The 22,788-nt window shown below is 43.9% G+C and overlaps 1 protein-coding gene across 1 annotated transcript in view; it reads right to left on the reverse strand.

Annotated features, from left to right (window-relative positions):
• The window catches only part of MAML2 (mastermind like transcriptional coactivator 2), a 375,812-nt gene that overhangs the window by 131,171 nt on the left and 221,853 nt on the right, over positions 1 to 22,788 (reverse strand). The gene's annotated exons all lie outside the window — the stretch shown is intronic.

The following is a 22,788-nucleotide window of genomic DNA, read 5'->3' on the forward strand; positions in this document are numbered from 1 at the left end:
GTCACTGAGTGCTATGTGACCTTGGCACTGTACTTACCTGAGCCTCTATTTCCTAATCAGGAAAATGGGGACAATAGCACATAACTCACAATAGAAATGAGGTAATGCATGTAAAAGCTGAGTGCAGGGCTTGCTGTAATAACAATTCAATAAGCTATAGTTTATAAAACATGCGTGGCTTATTTCTTCTAAAAGGGGAGCACATCTCTAACACAGCAACATATTTATAGTCCATGAATAATAAAGTACTCCATTCACTAACACAGCAATCAGATTGTACTTTATGAAGCTTAAAAATTGTAGAGGTTTAAGGCTGCACAGTCAGGCTAATAAGTTAATAAGAAACATGAAACATTCATTGGTAGTCTCTGATTCTTGTCAATTTGTCCCTGAAATGGGAGACTGCATCTATCAAAATGTGGCTTTCCCAGTGCTGCTTTCCACTTAAATTATTGAATGTTTTCTCTGGATAACTGTAAATATCTAAGGCAGAGGATATTTTCCAGGTCGAAAATTCTATCATTTCTTCTTTCCTCTCCCCATCATTCCCTCACCCTTCAGAAAGAATTCTAGGTAGCCTAATTAAGAAAAGGAAATGAATATAACTAAGTGTATAATGTATGCCAATGATTTTAAATAGGGTTACTTTATTTCCCTTAATCTTAAGACCAATCCCATTAGACAGGTATTATTACACTTATTTTCTAGATAAGGAAACCAAGACTCAGAGAAGCTAAGTAACTTGCTCAGAGTTACAGAGTTAGTAAGTGATGGACATGAGCTTCGACTTGAGGTTCTAACGTCTGTGTCATTTCCAATCTATTCTGCTGGAATTAGCTCCTTAAGGCCATAGGTCACCTAATGTGAAGGGTTCAGGGACAGGAAGCACAGAGACATCTTAGGTCTCAGGTAAGACACTGAGGGATCTGTGGACGGCCCAGATGCAACACCCAGCCCAACGTGAGCAACATTTTTCCTTGCCTTTCAGATCATCACTGCACGCATAGTCATTCTTTATCTGGGCTTTTGCCATTTTATAGGTGGTTTACAGTAATGGTGGATATGCCATGTTGATAAAATGGCTTTTAATGCTTTACCATTGCTGTGGCTAATCAGAAAATGAGAATTCTGGACTTGGAGAAGTGAGACCAGGCTCTCTTTGAGGCAGCTGTATAGTGGTTCACAAAATTCACAAGTTGTTGTTCTAGTCCATTTACCGGAGCCATCGAGCAGGTTGGTCTGTGTACAGAGAAAAGGATGAAGCAGAGAGGAGGACACTTGTTTTGATAGCATCTGGAGACCTGATTCCAGTCCCAGGTCAGCTCTGCATCTCTGCTTCCTTTCGGTGCCCTGTAACATCATTTATAATGAAGTCCCCCTTTTAGCTTGAGCCAGCATGAACTGTGCTCCTGTGACTTTTAACCAAGAGGTCTAAGCAAGTTTCCTGAGACTTACATTCAGTGATGAACAATTTGCAGCCAGAGACAGGGCATCCTTTGTCCCTGTATGTGAAGCCTTCACCACCTCAATCTCTGCTAGAGTCCCTGACTCCTCATCTTGCCTACTGATTGATTGCAGGACACTGCCAACCATCACTACATCCAGCAGGAACTCAACACTGCCACCCTCTGTACTTTACACACACTAGAGGGTCCACCATGTTGCATCTGATTTACTTCAGCATTAACTGCATTTTTTAAGGTTCTTTTACAACTAGGAAGAACAAACAAAGGACTACATTCTTTTTCCAGGTTTGGGTTATTGCCTTTGATTTATTTTCCACCACTTTGAAAAGAACCTGTTCTGCCAGATTCTCCCCACTGCTCTGGTCACTGCCTGGGCGGCACACACTTTTGGGGAGCAGCACTAAGGCTTTCTTTAGGCCACCAAGATTGCACAGGCAGGAACAAAATTAGGAAAGCTATAGGAACAATAATAGTAAGGATGGCAAAGTCATTTATTGAGGGCTTTTTGCTAGGCATTGTGCCATAGCTTGTTTAATTCTCATTTATTTCTCACAACTCTGAGAACCTTCACAACTCTAAGAATCTCTCCTCTCATTTCCAGATGAGAAAACTGAGGTTTAGAGATTGAATAACTTTTCAAGGCCACACACATTGTAAACAAAGAAGCCAGGAATGAAAGCAGTTTTTCCCACTGCAGAGCCTGGGCTGTGTAGTAAATGGTACCACAGGCCCTGAGTGTTACGTGTACATCATCTGTGTACTGACAAGGCCTAGGATCTAGTCCTGATTCTCTCATTAACTTGCCTTGCCACTTTAGGCAAGATATTCTTCTCTGGACCATAATTCCCTCTTTTAGAAATATGATTGTCTCTGAACTCAGAAAATGACTGGCACTGGGAGTCAGGTTTGTCTTTGGACACTGTATTTAGTGATGCAAGGTCACCACTAAACAAAGATGGAAGAGTGGCTTGAGATGGGGAACAGAAGTGATGTGTGATTCCATCAGTATCAAAGAGATGCCTTGCAGCCAGCACTGTGGTGCAGTGGGTTAATCCTCCACCTGTGGTGCCAGCATTCCGCATGGGCACGGGTACTATTCCTGGATGCTCCTCTTCTAGTCTAGCTCTCTGCTATGGCCTGGGAAAGCAGTAGAAGATGGTCCAAGCCCTTGGGTCCCTGCACTGCATGGGAGACCTGGAAGAATCTCCTGGCTCCAGGTTTCAGATTGGCTGAGTCCAGCTGTTGAGGCCATTTGGGGAGTGAACCAGCAGATGGAAGACCTGTCTCTCCCTCTCAGTGTCTATAACTCTACTTCTTAATTAAATACATAAAATCTTTAAAAAGAGAGAGAGAGAGAGATATGCCTTAAGGGCTGGGCTTTGCGGGTCAGCATAGTGTTGGTTATAGCTCTAGCTGCTCCACTTCTTATCCAGCTTGCTGCTAATGTGTCCTGGAAGGCAGCAGAAGACGGCTCAAGTGCTAGGGCCTCTGCCAACCATGTGGAAGACCTAGATGGAGTTCTTGACTCCTGACTTTGACCTGGGCCAGGCCTGGTTATTGCGGGCATTTGGGAAGTGAACCATCAGATGAAATCTCTCTCTTTCTCTGTCACTCATTCAACTGGATTAAAATAAATAAACATTGGCCGGCGCCGCGGCTCACTAGGCTAATCCTCCGCCTTGCAGCGCCCCTACACCGGGTTCTAGTCCCAGTAGGGGCGCCAGATTCTGTCCCGGTTGTCCCTCTTCCAGGCCAGCTCTCTGCTGTGGCCAGGGAGTGCAGTGGAGGATGGCCCAAGTCCTTGGGCCCTGCACCCCATGGGAGACCAGGATAAGTACCTGGCTCCTGCCATTGGATCAGCGTGGTGCGCTGGCCACAGCGCGCCAGCCGCGGCGGCCATTGGAGGGTGAACCAATGGCAAAGGAAGACCTTTCTCTCTGTCTCTCTCTTTCACTGTCCACTCTGCCTGTCAAAACAGAAAAAAATAAATAAATAAATAAATATGAAAAATAACCCATTAGGGGATGGTTTGCTGGTGGGAGGGAGGTTATGGGGGTGGGGGGAACTGCTATAGTCTGAAAGTTGTACTTTCAAAATTTATATTTATTAAATAAAAGTTTAAAAAAATTACAAAAAGAAAAAAATAATCCATTAGAACCCTATTGAACATAATACTTTACAAAAAGAAATTTGAGGGTATGCTGTTTCATACCTTCTAGAAGCTTCTAATCACAGTTACATCAACAAGGTCCATTGAATGAACAGATGCAGTGGGTAGCAAGCTACTGGCACAATACAATCTAAATGATTCTCAAATCTCTGCTTGGAAGTATTTGCTTGCCTGGTTTTGAGCTATGGTACGGGGTTTCTTAAAGTTCCCAATCAAAGTAAAATACTGTAAAAGCCTTAGATGAGGAAGCAAGTCGTTGATACCTCAAAGAGAAATGGTTTATCAGAAAATTCAATGGTAGTTTACCAAAACAAGAATAGAGCCCTAAGGGAACAAGACTTCGTGGGAAGAAGGGAAATGAAGGCATGGGTGTAGCCTAGGAGGCATGGGTGCAGTATTAGCTGAGTTGGGATCTCCACAGTGTGGAGCGTGTGGGTGGCTGGGGAAGAAGGGAGGAGGTGGGGAGACGTATAGGGGCCATGTGTGTTCTGAGAAGGAAGGAGACAACAACTTCCAGAGAGCAGTGAGGGATCTGCCAATCACATTTTGCACCCAGGGCTGGCTTCCCCATTAGGCACTACAGCATAGACACAGTGCCAGGGGCCACACTCACCCCAGGGCTCCACATAATGTACTCATTTACTGGAAAAGAGAGGAAGAAAGTGGGTTTTTAGATGAAAGAAATGTCTTAATGCATAATTTCAATTTATCTTTATGCCAACACAATCCAAAATACAATTTAAATTATGTTTTTGAGGAGGGAGAGGCCCTCAATACAGAAGTGCTTAATTCCCAGCAGCGACTTGCACTTCATAGCTATGCATTTAATACTTATTTTACACAGGTGTAGCGTTGTGAGAAATTTCTCACAGCTCTCTGAAGTATGCATTCTTATCCCCATTTTATAAGTGAAGAAATCGAGGCTCCTGACATTAAGATTACACAGGAATAATACAGAAGCAGAATACCAGCTGAGGCCTGTCTGATTCCAAAGTCTTGATTTTTTTTAAAGATTTATTTTTATTTATTTAAAAGTCAGAGTTGCAGAGAGATGACAGAGACCTTACATCTGCTGGTTTACTCCCCAGATGGCAGCAACAGCCAAGGCTGGCCAGGTTGAAGCCAAGAGCTTCTTCCAGGTCTCCCACATGGGTGCAGCGGTCCAAGCACTTTGGCCATCCTCTGCTGTTTTCCAAGGCACGTTAGCAGGGAGTTGGATTGGAAGTGGAGCAGCCAGAACTTGAACCAGTGCCCAGATGGGATGCTGGCATTGCAGGTAGTGGCTTTACCTCTACGCCACAGTGCCGGCTCCAAGTCTTAATTTTTAATCACTAACCATTCTGCTTTCTTCCTTTTCCCCTTCCTCCTGCCATATGCTGACACTGCTCTGGACACAGAGGGCATGGACACCCAAGATGAAAGGACAATAGAATGAAGATACACTGCACATACAGGGAAAGGGCACATGGGACTCTCAGGGATGGACAGCGGGGTGGGGGAGGTGACATCATTGGTTGGAGGCTGATGCTGAAAGCTCAGGACATCACCCCTGAGGCTCCAGCGTAAGAAAGGGAAGAGAGAAGGTCATTCTGCCGGTCAAAAAGATTTACTAAGCACCCAGAGAGAGTTCTGAACCATACTCTGCAAATCATCCCTGGCACAAAGGGAAAATTGCAGATGATTAAGCTAGAGATACGATGCAAAGACTTCAAATCTGCACTCCATCCCAATATTTGCATTTTCTTATTACCTGGGTGGACTGAGAAGCTGTTTTGTTTTGTATGATAAATCTGCACCCCCCAATTCTGGGGTTTCATTTGTGAGATTCTGCATTTATTATCATTCTTTCTCTAACCATAAAGGGCTGCAATGAGTCCAGCCTGGTTTGTCTGTGACACAGGAATCACTACTTTGATTCGCTGAAACCCAGAAAACTGTTTCTTCTCCCTCTTGTCCTTGTTCTCATCCTTCTATTTGAACTCCTCTATGCTATCGGAGGCCTGTGGTCTCTGCCAAGGGGGAAGGTACAGATAGGCTCAGGGCCTGCCTGCCCCAAGGGCTAGGCATGGAGGAAACGAGAATGCCTACAAAGAAAACTCAGAACACAGCAGAACTAGGGCTGGAATCCCTTAGCAAATTGTTCATTTTTTCACATTTACACTGCATTCTTCCAAAGGATTCAAAACATAAACTTCCTGGAGAGATTTGAAAATGCCATTATTGCACAATCCTCTGGTTTCTGTTTCTTCCCCTGCCCCCTATCCTGTTACACAAAATAAATGCATTCTTTGTCTCCTGCACTGCCCCAGAAACAGGGCATGTGCCACACAAAGGTAAAAATTCAGTCCATAGGTCACATTTTTTCCACAAGTTGATTTTTTTCTCTCTCTCAACCAGGCACAAGCACAAGAACTGAATTTGTCACTGCCCAGATACTCAAATGAATATCTTGGTCTCATCATCTGTAAACTTTTCTCAGGTCATTTTACTAATGGCTGCTTAAAGACAGGCTGCTTAGGGATACACAGCATTAGAAAGAGACCAAGCCAAGAGACAGGACTATTGACTTGATTCAAAAATGTTGGTGAGCCTGGAATAGCAAATTCTGGCTCATCACAGTAGTTGGAGGTGAGAGCAATTCCTCCCTGGTTCTCTGGTCCCCAAACAAATTCAATGGTATTTTCAGTCTTTTTCAGAAAATGTCAACCAGCCCCCACTTACTATTTGGCTATAGTCTGAACTTCCCTCTATTGCTAGATATTGTTTTATATCCATGTAAAAATCAGGTTTACACAACCAGATTGAAGCTCTCTGAGGATGGCACTGTGACTGCCTTTCAGACCTACCATGGTGCTTGACATATTCTAAGTTTTCCAGCAAAAACTTGCTGATCTCAGGACATGGGAAGCTGGATCCTTGTAACCATTAAGCATAAAATGCCAGTGAGAAGAAGGCTGTGGCTTAGGGGAAACATTTCATACCCAATGTACAAGTCTACAAGAGTTTTGCTTTGAATGATCATTTCCTCCTAAACCCCAATGTCAAGGGAATGTGAAGCCCTGAGCACTGGAACCATGGGGAAAACTTGTCATCATCTATGTGAACCACAGTGAAGCTGTGTGTGAAGCTTTGTGATGGACTCAAGGAGGTGTTAGCCTACCTAATGGGATTCTGAAGCTGGGGTGCCTGCCATTCTAAGCCCCATCTTGAATCCATGCCTTATCTAAGGTAGAAGGATTAGAGTTGTAGAGGAGTCACAGCTATTTCTCATGCTAATTTTAGGAACTTGTGATTTTTACTCCATTACCAAAAAAACACGTGAAGGTATGTGTGTGTGTGTGTGTGTGTGTGTGTTTAGAGAGAGAGAGAGAGAGAGACAACAAGAGCTAGAGCAAAACACAGAGATAGATAGAGCTCTCATATGCTAGTTCACATCCCAAATAACCACAAAGGCTGGGTGGGATTAGGGTGGGCTAAAGCCAGGAACTCAACCCAGGTCTCCCATATAAGTGCAGGAACCCAACCACATGAGCCAACACTTACTGCCTCCTAGTGTCTGTATTAGCAGGAAGATAGAATGAGAAGAGAGATAGAACTTAAAGCCAGCCAGCCACTCTGACTTGGGATGCTGGTATCCTAATTGATGGTTTAACTGCTAGGTCAAACACTTGCCCCTGTGTACTGTTCTTTTCAGGCTTTCTTGTTGCTGTTTTTGGTAGAAGGGTGTCAGGAATGGTATGCTGGATTGATTTGAGAATTGCGTTGCATAACTGTGTTCCGTAAGGCTTGCACTCTAACAAGTGTGGCTACATAGTCAATAAAATAGCCATTCTTTATGAAACACACGACAGAGTTTGGTTATAGAAGCCAACAGCATTGCAAATTTGGGATCTATATTAAGGAAATCCATCAATGTATTGTTCTTTTAAAGATACTGAATTCCAATCTCTCTCTCACATTAAAAAATGTTTTGGTATCTTCCCTTCTCCCCTTTTCCTTAGCCTTAATGACTGGCTCCTGGAAGAATAACTAATAGACTTGAATTTGCCTCAGAAGCACATCAGTCATTACAGGGCAAAGAAAGGGCATTCCATGACAGCATTTTTTCAGTTTGGACTTTTCCATCACTTCTCTTTAGAGAATGGTCCATGTTTATCATCAACCAACAAAACCTTCATCAAGGGCAAGGGGAAGAGAACCAGGGCAATGCTACCTTAAAGAGAGAGACATCCCATTCTCTCAAGGAAACTGGGAGACTTCTGCGTCTACAAAATGCATGAGATTCAGCAGCTAACAAACCTGGTTTCCTAATGCTGCTCTCCTCCAATTTGTTGTATAAGCCTAAACCAAACACTTCCCTCATGCACACGATGGAGACAATAGCACCTTTGTCTTGGAGTTCTAATGGGGATCAGTAAGATGCATGTAAACCACAGCACTATGCTAAACTCAAAGCAGAGCTCCATCACTGGGATCTCCTCAATAAAAGGGGCAGAGCTTGAACCTTAGTTTGTCATTCTGACCATCCATGTGCCAGACATGCACCAGAAAAAAACAAAAGGGAGATAAGAAAAGGAGATTTTTCCCCCTCTCATCCGTACAATTAGACTTTGTTCACTCATTCATTCATCAGATACTTATTTGGCACCATGTAGAGAGTCTATGAGGGCGCAAGGTCACACAGTTGTTACCAGAACCAAGTGGTTAAAGTTTAGAAAGAGCCTAGAATATTGTTCCTAAAATATCATTCTCAATACATGTTAGAACTAACAAAAAGACATTCACCAGGTTGTTTGGAAACAAAGCAAAAAGTGACAATACAAAGTGGTCATCACTCTGCGGGGATGAGGGGTGCATGGATCACACTTGTAGCGGGGAAGGAGCTCTGCCTTGGAAAGCCCGGAAAAGACTTTCACCCACTTACAGTGAAGGAGACCTCAAGCACTCATGTGAATATAATGTTTCATCATATTCTGAAATTCTGCTGGTGACAAAGTAAGCAATTATCCAACAACAGGGGAATGTTCAAATTCAATTTAAAAGTTAAAAATAGAATTATTTTCCCATATAGTCTAAAAATTAAGCACCTTTGCAGATCCATTCAAGGATAACCAGTGGGATGACCCGGCTAACTTGGTCCTCCTGACTAGCTGCTGCTGTGGTTAGTAGGCAGCAATCTGCAGGAGCCATTCAGAGATGGACCTCCATGTTTAACAGAGAATTGAACAGAATATCCTATGAAAGCTTGAAAAACCTAGCTGCTTTGTGCATGAAATAGTTTAACCATGACTCATATATTTTTGCCCAAAATATATCAAAGTGGATCCAAAGTAAATGCTATGTTTAAAATGTTGGCAAATTTCTTGAAATCTCTCAGAGTGCTCCTCAGCAGAATGTACAATGCATTAAGTACCATTAATCAAGTAGCTTCTCTTCCCCTTAGCTTGGAGGGCCTAGTTTGGAAAGCTTTCCCTAAAGGGCCTAGTTCAAGGTCTGGTGTATTTTCCCTCATATTCTTTCTGCCTGCTTTAATTATTTTAGCACATTCTGTCTTACATTATTCCCAGTGATTGATTTAGGTCTGTGAGTTTTTCACTTCACTATGATTCTAACAGTCCCCAGAAGAGACACTAGCCCAGCCCAACTGTAGCCCAGGGAAGCACCTACTAATGACTTGACTTTTTGGGCAGTCAGTGGTTTCAGAACACTAGATGAGTCAGTTTACGGGGTGTCCATGTTCCTCAGCCAGTGGCCATGAGCCACACCCCACTTATAAACCACATGACCGATTCTTAACAACTCTAACTGTAGAATTGGCATAGGTGCAGAGCCAAAAGGTGTTGGAGAGGTACAGAGAGCATTAATGTTCCAAGAGGTTGTACGCTTTTCTTGTAGTGGTAGGAATTGGACCCGTTCCAAAATGTTGGTCAGTTTGCATATCAGCAATGTCCAAAAGGCAGGGAGAGCATCATCCCAGGGTTGTCTATGAATTGTGTTGTGGTTTGAACATGGCTACTAAAGAGCTCCCTTTTTGAAAACAGCCACCCTGACTTCCAGATGACATATTTCCATCCATCTTCACTGACTCCCCCAACTTACACAAGTATGAAAGGACCCCATCCTTCTTAGTCTCTTTTTCTCACAGCACATTCTTCATTCTTCTTCAGGCCCCCTCTGCTTTAAGAACCCTGAGCTACTGACGATCCTCTGCATTCTGAGAATCTGACTCTACATCTTTCCTGTCTTTGTTCCACTGTGTTCCCCAGATAGCAACACAAGGGATCTCTTTCTAATACCCAAACTTCAGCTATTACTTTATTTTTTAATGCTAAGGACACAAAAACTAGTTTCAGTTTCAGGTCTTTTGCATACATGCTTTGCTTCTTCTAATTCTTCCTACTTGTATCATAGTGAGCTCCTTGTGTCCCCTAATTCTCACCTTCCTGTGACCCTAGCAGAGATTTTTTGTGACCACTCAATTTAAATGTTTTTGACTTCAATTTCTTGATTATTTCCTTTATAATACTTATTACAATTTCCAAATATTTTTAATAAATTGATTACAATTTTAAAAGACTATCTCTCATGTTATACAATAAACTCTAGAGAGGGAGTCTTGAGTCTTTTGACCACTGGATTTCACCCTTCGTATAATCTAAACAAATATGAGATCAATTGAATCATGTAAAACAAATAAAAATGTTTGGAAGAAAACATGTTGAGATGCTAAAGTACTTTCTGGTGGTGGGATGATGAAAGGTTTTTCCTTTTAATTTTGCTCATATGCCTGTGTTTCCTGATTTTTCTATTTTTAATATATGAGTATATTCCCTATATAATTAGTATTGAAGTAAATACACTGTTTAATATGTATTCCCAAGCTAACCCCCCTATTCTGAGAATCTGACTCCATATTTCATTGTAGAGGGTGCCTAAGCTGGAACAACCCATTTCCTCCATTCTCAATAGACTGGATCAAAGTAGACATTTGATTCAAGCTGCTAGTACTCCAGAATTCAAGCAAGATCTTTCAGCATTATCTGTGGGCACTGAAATGAGAGACATGAGAGTCACCTGTATGGAGTCATTTTCAGCCACACACACTCAGACAAAGAACACAAGTCTACAGGGATACAATGAAAATGATGCTTAGGAAGAAGCCAGGATGAGGAACTGTCATGAAACTGGGTTAAGAGAGGTGAGAGAGGGGAAGGGAGACAGAGAGAGGGTCCTGAAGCTTTCCAATTTCTGGTTCCAGTACTTTGGGAGATTCAATTATATTTCTATCATGAAACCCCAGTAACCCTTGATTGGTCTCCTTCTAGTTTTTCTTTAATTGCTCAAGATATTTCAGGGGGGTTTCTGTTAACTCGCAACAAACAATTCCCAACTAAAACAAAGATGTAATAAAGTCAATGGTTACATTCAAATGAAAGTTTTCGTGAGCTAGATGCGTATTGCTCTGGGTTGATTAAAATTGGAGAGCTGAAGAAAGGCCAAATGCATACACTTGTTTTGGTTTCTCTTTCCACATGTGGCCATCAACTCAGCCCTTCCATAGCGTTTATGAAAGAAGAGCATTATGAATCAAGAATGAAACCTGCTGTTCCATGACAGCAGAATTCCAACAGGGATTCTATTGTCTTCACAAATCTCTACCTGGCATACCCAGGGGAGGTCCAGAGATTATATCTTCACCAATTCTCCCCTCAGTGCACAACACTCTGAGAATAAAACTTGCATGGGAATCATGTTTAGACAACCCAGGACTGCCACATGCTAGCCAGTTGGACGCAATCACCTGGAGACGGGCAGTGTGAACAGACTTTCTAAGAGGTCCCTGCAATTTCAGGCTCATCTTCAACTCCATTACAAAGGAATGTTAAGCAGCATTTAGTCGGCACTTTGGCAAAGTCCCTGAGAGCACCAAACTGCTCCTTTGATGTTCTTGGCATTGATGTCATCACTCTTTTGAAACTTTTGAAGAAATATTTTTCTTATAGCAACTGTATCTAGGTTCCGCATAGAACACTGATGTGTGTTTTCTCTGGTCTAGTATTTGCTGGAGCAACTGTGAACCATCCAGACAGACAGTCTAATAGGGAACACCTCTGCTTTCACCCTGGTATATGTTTATTCTCACATCAAAGACACAGCTAAGGGGAAATTGCCTAACTAGCTCTATGAAACATGAAGAGGTTTACAAAGATATTTGATTATAATTGAAAAACAAAACAAAACTTACACTCTAGGCAATTTAAGGCTTTCATGAGCGGAAATGAGAATGTAGCAGATAGACAAGTTTCTTTGCTTTCCATGAAGGTTTGAATGCTGATTCTTTGCAACCGGTCATTAAAAATCCTACCACTTGTCATACATTTATGGGAAACGTCTCTTTAGTATTTAAATGACATCATATAGGGCAAAATAATGCCCTTGTATTGTTTGTAGTTCAACTAGTTTTTGAAAAAAAAAAAAAAAGTCCTCTAGCGGAACACAATGCCCTCACTTTGATCCAGCTTACTCAGCCCAGTAATTATCTGACAGATGAATTCTCTACCTGAAAGAGTCTCATTCTTCATGTGTGGTCATATTCTTTGAAGAGGAAAAGAAAACCCATCTATACTGGAAAATATAACTTTTAACAAGTCACAGTTATGAATCCATGGTTATTCTCTGTGTCCAGGCAGTAAGTGGGGGAGACAGCTTTTTCACAATAAAGACGACAACTCCTGTTTCCCAGAATATGCTTATGTTCTTATTGAAACCTATATTTAAACAAGGATATGTGACAGCTTTCTGTAAATTTGATGATAAATCCATATTCAGAGAGAGAGAGAGAGGGAGGGAGAGAGGGAGAGAGGGAGAGAGGGAGAGAGGGAGAGAGGGAGAGAGGGAGAGAGGGAGGGAGGGAGGGAGGGAGAGAGGGAGAGAGAGAGGGAGGGAGGGAGGGAGGGAGGGAGGGAGACATAGAGTACAGAGAACTTGCTGGGTATCTGTTGGCCACCCCTGAGGAGAGGCTACCCACCCCATTCTGAGGGGGCTGAGGTAAACCAATGCACAAAGGAGGTTAGTCTGCACCATTCCTTCAGGAAAACTGTGTGTGTTGTTGCTGGAGTCTGCCTGAAATATTGAAAGCACAGTTTTAACCGGGGAAGCTCTTAATCCTCAAGAATATTGCTACTGTTTGTCTCATTTGCCTTTCCGGAACAATGCTGGACAGATTTAGCCTGAGAAAGTTCCCCAACTGCCACCTCGTAAACTGCTTATAATCCAACAGAGCAGCAGGACTGATGCTCCTAGGATTGTAGTCCCCACCCCACATACACGTTTGTTCCCTGGACCTGCTCCACCATTAAAGAGTTAGACTTCACCCACAGTTAGACTTCTAGAGGATGGAAGCTTGCTTTCCTATGGCCACTTCTCTGCATTGGTCACGTCTCTATAAAGCCCATTGCAGCCGCCAAGATGGTCTGCTTTCTCTTTGCCCACTGTGTTTTCACCACTATCCTCAACCGCCTACTTTAGCATTTTGTGTCCCTGTCAGCCATGATATTGGCAGTTTGCTTTCCTTGTATTTAATATTTTCACCTTTTAACTGCCTTTAAGCCTTTTGCAGTCTCCTCTCCCCCTCCCCCCACCTCCTTGCTGCCAGCAAGATTCTTTAGTCCCCCCAAAGCAAACACCATGTTGTGTCTTGCGATGTGTTTTGAGGCTATACTCATGAATTGTAGTGGTTAAGATGCCATGCTTTGGAACCAGGGATCTAGATTTAAACCCCTTGCCCTGCTTTCTATAAGACAGGAACCTTTGGGTAATTTACTTAATCTCTCTGAACCTCAGTTATCCTGCTCTGTACAATGGGGATAACAGTTCTAGCTCAGTTGCTGCAGTGAAGCCCACATAATAAATAGAATGTCTGTAGCTCAAAATGTAGCAAGAAATGAAAGCATAATAAATGTCAGTGTGATGTTGTGATATAACAAACATATGTTTGGTCTCGGTTCCTGGTTCCTGGAATACAGTTCCTAAAACTCTTGGAATTCTTAAACTTTTAGTGTCCTTTGGTAGGGTCAGGAAATGACTGACAGCTGGGGACTCCTCAGGAGGGTTGTTGCTTGCCGAGGGAATCAACCATATGAGTAGAGGGTTGGAACTTTGTGTCATCCCCCAATTTCTGAGATTTCCTAGGGTAGGAGAGGGGCTAAAGGTTGAGTTGACAACCAATGGTCCATGATTTAACCAATGATGTATAATGAAGCCTCCTCAGAACCCCAACAGAACAGATCAGAGGGCCTCCGGCTTGCTGAGCACATGGAGGTTCCTGGAGGGGGATGCCCAGAGAGCACATGGAAACTTCACAGCACTTCCCACAGGCCCTGCCCATGCGTCTCGTCCATCTGGCTGCTCAGCTGCATCCTGTGAACATCCATTACGACAAGCAGGCACACACAAGCGCTTCCCTGCGTTCTGAGAGGTGCTCTAGGAAAGTGATCAATCCCAAGGAGGGGGACAGGGGGACTCCGATTTATAGTCACTAGGTCAGAGGCACAGGTCCTGACCTGGGGCAGGCGATTGTTATCTGAAGTTGGGGGCAGTCTTGAAGAGTGAGTCCTTAGCCTGTGGAGTCTGATGCTGTCTTGAGATAGACTGTATCAGAATTGTGTTAAATTATGGGAAATGCTTAAATTATGGAGTCTGCTGAAGAAATGCCTGCTGAGTGTGTGGAAAACCCGACACGTCTGGTATCAGAGGTATTCCATGGTGAGAGTAAGAAAAAAACCACTGTGTTTTCCTGCCTCTATTAGGCAGTGATTACTTTCATTTAGGCTCCTGAGTGTCCTACATTATGTGGATGAGTGTTCACTACCTAGCAAGAAGAGGAGGAGCAAACAGCATTTATTGAGTGACAACCCAACAGAAGGCACTTTCCGGATATTATCTTACTGTGTCTCAGCTCCCTCACTTCTTAGCAGTGTGACCTTGGGCAAGTCATCTATCTTCTGCACCTTGATTTTCTCATCTATAAAATACAGTCATAAAGCTGAATGCAAAGATTAAATGTATACATCAACAGTGCTTAAAACAGTTCCTGACACATAGTACCAGGTATAACTATTCGTATGTCCATACAGCAACCTTGTGTGGTCGATATAAGGAATTTTGTTTTATAGATGAGAAAAACAAGACTACCAAAGTTTAAGCAGCTTGACCAAGGGTCTCCATCAGTAATTGAACCAGACATGCCTGACTGGAAATGCATGCTCTTTATGAAATGTTTTCACAGAGGGGCCAGTGGTGTGGTACAGCCAGTTACGACACTGCCTGTGACATTGGCATCCATACCGCAGTGCCAGTTAGAGTCTCAGCAGCTCTGCTGCCAGTCCACCTTTCTGACAATGCACCTGGGTAGGCAGAGGCAGACGGCTCTAGTACTTGGGTCCTTGTCACCATCGGGGGAGACCCAGATGGAATTCCTGGCTCCTGGCTTCAGCCTGTCTCTGTCCTGGCTGTTGCAGTCATTTGGGGAGCAAACCAGTGCATGGAAGATCTCTGTCTCTCCCTCTAACGTCCTCTCTGTTGCTCTTTCAAATAAAAATAAACAAATAAATCCTTAAAAAACTGTATTCCCTGGAGGAAACTTCCATTTCATGCTCAGGAGTTATTCCACGCGACCAGGATAGTGACAAGCAGGCTCTTGGGGAGCTGAACCTCAGGGGAAAGGCTGAACCCGAGGCTCGCCCATGAGGCACGAGTGAGAAGCAGGGCTCAGCGGGGTTCGGGAGAAGTCTTTTCTGGCCTAGACACGGTGTGGAGAAGCACAGTTTATTAGGAAATCCATGGGTAGGCACCAAAAGACTTCAAGCAGGGAATGACATGATCTGGAAAGTACTTTAGAAAAATAATCCCAACAATCAAATATCTGTTGGTGGGTTGGAGATAGGATAGCTTACACCCGAAAATCCAGAAATTTCAGCACTTCATGAGAAAGTGAGAAGTAGTCATGAGCTAAGGTGGTGGCAGGGGAAAAGGAGACAATGGGAAACAGTTTGGAAACCAGAAGCCAAACAAAGTTTATTATTAATTCCATGTGGGAAGTGTGAGAGAGAGAGGAATCAGGACCATATCCAGATTTCTAGATTAGTGAGTGGGTAGATGATGGAGTCATTTACTGAGCAAAGGAATATAGGGGGAGGAGCGTGTTTTATGATGGGGGTGGCAGGGCAGCAAATAACAGGTTCAAGTTTGGACATGCTGACTATGAAGTGGTTGTGGGGCGTGTTAAGTGGAGATGTCCCCTTGCTAGATAGCTACTCAGGTTGAGGTTGGCAGAAAGCTTTAAGCTATTTATATAGACTGGGGGTTGAAAGGTTCAGAGGCATCTGTTAAAGAAATGAATGTGCTCGTGAGTGTCCAAATAGAGAACGAGAAGTGAGAAGAGTGAAGAAGGGACGGCCGTGGTGCTGGGGGAAGATCTAGCTTGAAGGAGAGAGCAGCAGGGGGGAAGAGGAAGGACGTGGACAGCTGAAAGGTTAGGACGGAAAGAGAGTTTCCAGGAGGCAGTGGGCACCCGCAGCACATGCTGCCGAGGTCCAGGGTAACCAGGCAGAGCTCTGTCGATTGCATCTGGCATTTGCTGGGGGGTGAGGGGGATGCCAAATTGCAATGTGTTGGGCAGAGAACATGAACTCACAGAAGGGAAACAGGGGCGGGAGGCTGATTCTTTCTAAGAGCTTGACTGAAGAAAGGAGAGGGCAGCAGCGAGAGGGGGTAGAAGACTGTCACCTCTTTAATATCCTTCGCAGCAGCTAGTACAGTACTCTTCATTTTATAGGTACATAAATATTTTTGAATGGAGGATTCTGTCATCCTGCTTAATTCACTTTATCTCCATTTTCCTCCACATTTAACTCTTCTTGTGATGCCCACAAAGGATATCAGAGAGGCTGAAATTTCTTGTTCAACTATGGGGGCAAAGCATAAAGTTTGTTTGTTTATTCTGCAGTGAGATAAACGGGTGGTGTAATAGGGACTTCAGTATGCATTTGAAGCAGAGAAGTGACATAGGGAAGCCAGGGCACAAGAAACACAGGTATCACTGAGAATGCAACAGTGTAGTATCCAGGTGAACTTTTGGGTGGACTTTATTTCCAAGTGAGTATGGACAGATGGGAAAACATTCCATTTAGGGAACAAAAAAATCTACCAACAAGGGAGACTTTATTTTTTTATTTATTTTTTATTTTTTGACAGGCAGAGTGGACAGTGAGAGAGAGACAGACAGAGAGAAAGGTTTTCCTTTTCCGTTGGTTCACCCTGCAATGGCTGCTGCGGCCAGCGCACAGCACTGATCCGATGGCAGGAGCCAGGTACTTATCCTGGTCTCCCATGGGGTGCAGGGCCCAAGCACTTGGGCCATCCTCCACTGCACTCCCTGGCCACAGCAGAGAGCTGGCCTGGAAGAGGGGCAACCGGGACAGAATCCGGCGCCCCGACCGGGACTAGAACCCGGGGTGCCAGCGCCACAGGCAGAGGATTAGCCTAGTGAGCCGCGGCGCCGGCCAAGGGAGACTTTAAAAAGAGATGGAGGGCATTGAGTAACTTCAATGAAAATTCCAGTAGCATAGCTTTTCAGGAAATCTAAGAACACGAAAAGTCTGTTTAAAATAGTATCTGCTACTTGATCTTGATAACCAAAGATGTTTCAAAGCATCAGGATTGGGGCTAATCACTTGTACAATTAAGGTAATATATGGGAGTTGCTTTAGAACACACAGCTTTGAATACGCTACTGAATAAGAAGGATGTAATGAAGTTTGATCTTTGGATGCCTGTCATCATGCATTATCAAGCCTATCATTTTCCCCATCAAAGAAAATAGAGTCAGAAGTCAAAAAACATGGGGGGTGGTGGCCAAGGGAAACAGGAGGGAGAGAACAATGTGACCACCCTTGATCCGGCTGCGCATCAATTCAGATCATTCCCCGCTTTCTGTGTTCACGAACAAGCAGCATCGTTTCCTTTCTTGCTCTGCCTTCCCATCATATTTTTCAACTTTCAATATCATTTAGTAACATTCTTTTTTGCTCCATGATATCTAGTGTCACAGGTGTCTTTTTCTTCCCCTTTATTACTTTTGGCAGTGGAAAGAGAGAGTTTTTTTTCTCTCTCTCTTTCTCTCCTACTGACCTTTACCTGTTCCTAGCAAATTCATTGCTTTATGACAAGCGCCAACACGGTCATACGCAGATGCAATTTATCTTTGCACACAGCTGGTCTGTGTGCGTGTGTGTCTGTGTGAGTGTTCGTCTCTTCCATTGTTTGACTTCTTTTAACTCCACTCAGATCTTTCTAATCACAGTTTGGAATTCACCTGAATTTCCCTGCTGTGAGAGCTGAAAAAGCTGACATCAGGTTGCTACAGCACAGCTCTGCAAAGGAAATAGCACATCTCTATTGGTGGAACACATGAAAGGAAGTGAATGGTAGGTTTTTAAGTAAGACGTTGCATACACATAACCTGTAGGTGCTTGACAGCGACACTGTCCCACATGTTGGCCATCTCCTCCCTAATTAAAGAAAAGCTTTGAAAAAAAAAAGAAGAGGCGAAGTGTTCCATTTTCACATTAAAACATTATTCTGGGAATTCAGAGCCCACAGCTTGCTTTGCCCAATGCAGAGCATGGAAATTGTTCACACAAATCTCTTCACAAGGCAGAGGGAGACTTTAGCCTTCCAGCCTCACCCTGCACTGAGAGAGAAAGTGTGATTTCTTATGATCTCTTATGTGTCCATTCACAAGGTTATTTTCCTTAAAAAAAAAAAAAAAGTTGCTATGGCAACAACCACCTATCAATAGAGCTCTTACTGCACTACTTATAAATGTTGATTGTTCAACAAGCAGGTCCCTATGCCACAGAAGACACATCAGTATATCAGTGGGAAAAAAAATAGCTAAATGGTCCGAAGAAACAATTTTTAAAAGTACTCGTGTTGCCTTCGGATGGGACACCTCACATGGTGTTCAGCCTTGCAAGGTCCTTTTAGGAGACAATGGGAGGAAGTGGGGCTCAGGACAGCAGGGATGGGAGCGTGAGCATTCTGGTTCCCGAGAGCTCAGCAGCCCAGCTGCACAGCGGGACCTGAAGCAGCCTCCGTCTCAAGGCAGCGGCTGTGGGCCTGCCACTTGTAGGCACTGGAAGGGAAGCAGGGTGTAGCTCAAGACCATGTGCACAACATCTCTGTTCCCCTGGGGACAACAGGACTTAAGAGCCTGAGCCACTGGGAGTGCTCCTTGACTTTCCTCAATGTCACGGGAAGCATTTGTTCTGAGACCTTACAGTCTAAGAAGTGCTAATGGTATACAGGAAGCCAACACAGAACCAAAAGGAGACTGCTCTTACACACGGCCCTCTCCTTTGACTCCATGTCCCAGGCAGGGGGGTCACCTCTGACCTTCCACTCTGCCCACAATCACCATGGAAATTAACTTGAGAGAAAAGTTGTGAAAACACTCTCAAGACTTGATTGACTGAATGCTTGTGATATGAGGGGATTTCAAAGAGTTGGTGGAAAAATGGAATTTAAAGATAAACTTATTTTGGTGCAAAAAATTGAAATCCACATGGAATTTTTATATAAGACATTTTCCATGGACTTTTTGATTCCTTGCATGCATGGATTTCAAAATCTTTTTGGCACCAAAGTAATCTTACCTTTTAATTCTATTTTTTCACAACTTTCAAAAATGTTTATATTTTCATCTACTCAAAAGGAAGAGAGTGGGGGTGGGGGGGGAGAGAGAGAGAGAGATACTGATACCGATACCATTTACCATCTGGTTCATTTGCAGCAGCCAGGGCTGGGCCAGGCTGAAGCCAGGAGTCTGGAACCTGATCTCAGTCTCCCACGTGGGTGGCAGAGGCCCAAGTACCTGAGCCGTCATCTCTGCCTCCCAGGATACATTATCAGCAAGCTGGATCAGAGTGGATCAGCTGGCTCTTGAAGTGACATTCTGATATGGGATGCAGGCGTCCCAAGTGGCAGGCCAACCTGCTGTGACAGAGCATCCCTCCAACCTGCCCCCAGTGAACTCTTCGAAACACATTTGTACTTGGCCCCCTCGAAAATGTTCTTTGAGAGAAATAGAAAAGGGAAACCAAGAGAGAAAGTATACAAGTCACAGGGTCAGTTGCTGAGAAGAAATGCTGTGATTTCCTTCTGTGGGTTCGTCAGCTAAGCAAAAGTTGTACCCTCTGTACCGTGGCCACTCTGTATTTGAGTCATGGAAAACCAGACAGCATTAGGCAAGAATGCAGAAATATGTTTGGCTTCATCTTATGAACAATCTGAATTCAGTTTGTATTGTGCAGTGCAAAAACAAGCATAGTTTTTTTTTTTTCTAGGAGAAAAATGAGAAGGAGGAAGAAAATAGAATACAATAGAAAAGTCTTTAAAAGAAAAAACCACTTTCTAGTTTTTTGTTGTTGTTTTCTTCTTAATGACAAGCAAAGGATATTCACATTCAATCATGCTGCTCAAAAGGAAACACATTGTGCCAACATTTATATGAGGAGCATTTCACTGCCTTGCATTGTTTTATTTCAGACTAGATACTTTGAGTCTGTATTTTCCAAACTCTTTGAATATCTATGCCCTTGGGCAGACATATTAACTCATTTTACATTGAGAATTTCATTACATCGAGTAAAAATGCTAAGCCTGATAAAATGATTTACCCCCTCAATTTAACTTTTATTTTAGTCTCCCACCAGCTTCCCTGAAGTGGGTTTGCTGCCAAGCTATAATACTATTTTAGACTGAGTCATCTAGGCACGCTGAACAGCTTTTACTCTGCTCTCAACGTCTCCCCATCCCTATTGCTTGAATAAAAGAGTACGTGTTCTTCCACGGCTTTGCATTTGAAATGGTTACGAGTGACAGAGAATAGAAAAAAGCAGAGGCTGAAATTCAGGGTGCAGGGTCCCCAGGGAGCACAGCCTCTTTTTCTCCCCATCTCTACGCTCCCCAAAGGGGGATGCCGTGCCGTGCATTTTTAAGCTCTTCGGAGGCCCTGGAAGCACTGAGCGAAAGAAAACAGTTGTGCAAGTAAGCGCACAATGCTTCATTTATTCATGGGGAGAAAGTGTTTGGAGCCACTCGTAGAGGGTGTGGTTAGAGACACCTCCTGGAGAAATTACAAATAAAAGGAGAGCATTTGATGAAGTCCTGCTCTAGGAACCCGGCATGCCATCTCCACAGTTGTAGGATTTGAAAGAGTACTAAGGCAAGCCAGGCCATTCCAAATGGCTGACTTTGCCACAGGACAAAAGATACTCTTGACTGAGACATGTACCGAGTTTTTGGGTGAGGAGCCCGTGGGGAGGTACCAGACTCTGACACCTGGAGTCATCATCTGATCTTAACCCGCTCAACTGCTGTTCCTTCTCCCTCTTCCCTCCCACTCAGAACCTCAGTTCAAGTGAATTCATGCAGATCAACCCCAAGAACCTCTGCTTTTGCAAGTCTAACTCTCAGTGTTCTGGCTCCTGTAGCTTGTGATCTCATACGCTTACACACTCACTACACTCTTAACTGATGTCTATTGTGGGCTGTATTGACAGGAAAGCCCAAAATAGTTTTGGAAATATAGAAGTAGCATCTAAAGTTTCACCAAACACAGAGGTAAGTGCTGAGAAGTCCTGACTCTCTCTCTCTTTACTGGACTTTGCTAAGAGCTGGTTTGAGGGCCTTGACAGGGGTCCTGGTTAGCAGTAGAGCTGATAGAGTGGACTAAGCTTACCTGGAAGGAGGAATAGAGCCAGCGCCTCTGATCCCAACAGGAAAAGGAAACAAGCATGGGATGGAGGAGAGGGGGGAGGTGGATCGTTTGGGGTCACAGACAGAGCAATCAGGATCACTAGTGAGCAGACAGAGAATGCCAAGCACCGCTGGAAACTCACATGGTCAGAGGGATGCTTCTGCCAGGGCTCTGAGTCAGAGAATACAGTCAGGAGAGAACGTGGTAGTTGGCGGGTCCATGGGTTGCTGTGGTTCACAAACAGAAATTTTGTGCACAGAGAGAAGAGGTGACAAGGCACAGGGATTGTGTATTAAATATCCTGTGGTGTGAGGTAGACTTTTTTTTTTTTAACCCCCTCATCAAACCTCCAACTACTGTTGGCTAAGAAATGAATTAAATTGGCCAGTAAGTGCCTCCTGCAGGGTCAAGTCTGGGCAACTACTCGTGTTAGGCCATGTCCTACACATGCAAGATTTCATTGAGAAAAATCAGGCAGCATAGTCTTCCAGGAGTCCCTGGAGTGTCGTGGGAGGGACTGACAATGGGTGAGGAAATGTGAAATACCAGGAAGTGCAGAAGTGAAAACATACACAGCAGAGTGAAGGAAGAGAGGGAGTCTGTTTAATAGGCTAATCAGGAAAGGCTGATCCGAGGCTTGGATGTTGGAGTAGAAGCCTGCACGAAAAGAGGGGATCTTCACACATCCCCGTCCCAGCTTCTCAGCTAAGGGCACTGAGGGGTAGATGAACCAAGCATTCAGATCCTGAGTCTTAGTGCCTGTTCAGGCAACATTTTCATAAGACCCCATAGAACCTAGCTTTGATGAACCCAAAGAGCCCCTCTCAGCACAACCATGCAAATCAGACCTGGGGCTCAGAGGATTTCTTAAAGGAGAGTGACTTTGCTTTCCCACCCTGACAAGGCTGAGACTAGGAAGCTAGGTATCTGCAGGGATTCTAATGTAGCAACACAGACAGCAGAGAGGCACCAAGCTCCTGTAAATAACATCTGCTTTCTTAGTTGGAGGCAGGCAGTGATTTTTTTTAACCTCCCTTTACACTGTTGTAAGAGTCATAACACACTGCCTCAAGTTCTGCATGTTTTTATTCCACAGCATTCTCCAACTGCACACCATCATTGGCACAAATCCCTTTCCACTGAGGGGTGGGATGGGATTCTTAGGAGGCTCAGGTAGGGTAAGTAGCACTGGGGGTGACAGGCTACAGATGACAAAGACACCACTCAGGCTTTCTAAACCCAAGTGCAGAAGGACCACATTGTGACACCAAGGATTCTGATTCATTTGGCCTCCCCTCTATGCAGTGGGACCCAAACAGACTCAGCTTGTA

Source organism: Oryctolagus cuniculus, chromosome 1 (genome assembly GCF_964237555.1).
Source record: "Oryctolagus cuniculus chromosome 1, mOryCun1.1, whole genome shotgun sequence".
Taxonomy (NCBI): domain Eukaryota; kingdom Metazoa; phylum Chordata; class Mammalia; order Lagomorpha; family Leporidae; genus Oryctolagus; species Oryctolagus cuniculus.